The 2664-nt window shown below is 45.1% G+C and overlaps 1 pseudogene; it reads right to left on the reverse strand.

Moving 5' to 3' along the window:
- Positions 1–2273: 2273 nt before the first annotated feature.
- On the reverse strand, positions 2274–2385 carry LOC101627106 (annotated as a pseudogene).
- Between the last annotated feature and the right edge of the window lie 279 nt (positions 2386–2664).

Raw genomic sequence — 2664 nt, forward strand, 5'->3', positions numbered from 1 at the left:
TGATATTAGCTGCCAGAGGCAAAATGTCCATTGTGCATTCTTCATCAATTTTCTCAGGTCATATAGTCATGTCAGTAAGACAACCAGACCCCCTTTTTCAAGCCCAACTGGGAAAACCTTAAATATGAGACAGGCTCTTTCCAAACGTTGTATGAACAATGTTTAATTCACATCAAATAATATTGGCTTAGTTACTGCTATGGAGAGTAGGCATCTCCACGGCCTCAAATTTCATTCATATTCATTTTATCTAGCATGACATTAATTTTTACTGGTTCTTTAGCACCGTTTCCTAAATTTTCCTACAGGGTTATACTAGTGTCAACCTCTTCTGGGATATGTTTCTAAAAAACAGCAACAACAATGACAGGGACCTCCCTGGTGGTGCAGGGGATAAAGATCCAGTGCTATCAAGCTATCGCCAGCATGAGTTCAATCCCCAGTTGGCCAGGGAGCTAATGCAGGAGAAGCACAGCAGACCTCTCCTGTCTCGCCTGATGCTCCCCTCAGCAGCATTTTTCAGTATACCTCCCTGTTCTGCTCCCCTCTCTGTCTCTGGTGAATCTGCTCACCCTCCACAACTCTGGCCTACACTCCAGATCTTGTATGCAAAAGTAAATAGTCTTTTTTAAAAAAACAAAAATGATAATCATAGTTTCTGACAACTTTCTACATGACTGTGAGCACATTACATGTTGTCTCCTGCATTCTCATAACCACCTTTAGTGATCAGTAGATAAAAATGGTTTCAAGACAGGGTCAGAGCTCAAGGACAGAACTTACTACTGTCACTGTTGTTATCAGGCTGGTAAACAAGAAGTTAAACAACTCAGATGACTCTAAGCTCAGACACCTGTAGGATGTATTTCCTTGGCCCATAGTCTGTTTTTGTTTTCACTCATTTCTCCAGCCTAGGCATTCTTGAGCTATCCTTTTACAAATTTTAAAGTGAACCTGTTAAAGAAGGGTGCTACAGACCTTGAGACCAGACTGGGTCAAAACCGAACTGTGAGCACACAGTCTCCCTGAGATACCCATGAGATGGCCATGAGCCCTGAGTGATCACTGAGCTGCAGTGAGTGGATGGAAGCTCCCAAGTAGCAACAATAAGTGAACAGCTCTCTGACAAGCGGGCTTTACCCAAGTCCAAGCTCCTCACTTTCTCAATTAATAGTTTAATTCCTTTGTTAAACTCCAGACCTAAAGCCTAAACAGACCCCAACCTGGCACCCTGGAGAGCCTCGTTACTTAAAAAAGTCTCCTGGACTTCTATTTCTTGCTCTGTTGATTTTCAACGAACCTCTCCTTGAACCAGCATCTTGAGTTTCTCATCCTAATTTTAGCCTTGAGATATTCAAGTCCCCACATTTATTTTGGGAAACATGTCACCAAGTTGTCCATGCTCTCCAGACATCCATCTGGAACCAGGGCTCCTCGGCTCCTGGCAGGTAAAATGGCAGGCTGAGGCACACTCACAGTGAACTAATGGGAAACTCCCTTCCCAGTCACAAACTTACTAGTCTTATCCCTCATCTGGAGGTGACAGGCTGCATCAGTGCGGGTTCCCCCTCTGCAAGTGCGGGTGGAGGGGTTAACCTGCCATCTTAGCTTTCGGGGCTCTCTTACCTAGAGTGACCAACAATCCTGGGTGTTTTGATGGAAATCTGACTTTTCATTTTAAAGTTGTGCAACAGGGGTGAGTCGGTCACCTTTCTCCTCCATGAGGGCTTTTGGGGGCACCAAAATTCAAAGAAAGAATGAATTCAAGTTCTGAGTCTTATGAGCCAAAAGTTCAGCTAAATGAGAGAGACAAGAAGCAGCTAAAAGCAGTGGCACTGCGGTCAGGAAAATACGTATGAGAACAAAAACTGGGTTTGAGGACTCGACTGCGGATTAGGACAGATACTTGAGCAAGCGGACCTGATTTGCCAGGTGTAACATGGTACATGGTAGATCTGCCACGTTAGTTTTTGTTTGTTGGCTTGCTTGTTTGTTTGTTTTTGGGGGACCACAAAAAATACATCTATATTTTTATATTGAATGGGGAGTAGAAAAGAAAACAGCCGCTACACTGGGCCCTACTCAGTGGCAGCTTCTTGTTCCATAGGGTTAAGGAAGGCTTTGAGGAAATAAAAGTTGTTTGGAAAAATCCAGGTGTAGTTGCTTTGTATGTTGTGATGAGCAGAAGGGATCCAGTGAGTGTGAAGTCCCCTCACACCCTCCATCTTACCTCAGACTATGTCCTGGGTCCCCGGGGTGAGAAAACACCACTTTCATTCCTGTTTCTTGCGGTTGTTGACCGCCACATAGTGACAGAAAACGACAAACAGCAAGAGAACTGCCCACCATGTTGGCGAAGATGGCAAGCTGCCTGTCTGTGATCATCCTGACCCATAGGTCGGGCTTCGAGGCGGTCTGTGTACTGGGTGGAGAGAGTAACGCTAGGCAGGAAGTCTCGGATCTGCCATGTTTAAGGAGACAAACGTAAGAAGAGCATTGCTGTTCTGCTTCCTCTCCCTCTCCGCTCAGATATGTGGTCCTGAGACTTCTCCAGAAATGCTTGTGGTGCGTCATGTTCCAGGGCATCCTGGTGCCATCTTCAATCTGACCTGTCAGAATCTTTTAGGAAAGGTGTGGCAGCTTAATTCCTGTTGTCTGGCAGTA

The sequence above is a fragment of the Condylura cristata genome, unplaced genomic scaffold (genome assembly GCF_000260355.1).
Source record: "Condylura cristata isolate star-nosed mole 26May11 unplaced genomic scaffold, ConCri1.0 scaffold00015, whole genome shotgun sequence".
NCBI lineage: Eukaryota > Metazoa > Chordata > Mammalia > Eulipotyphla > Talpidae > Condylura > Condylura cristata.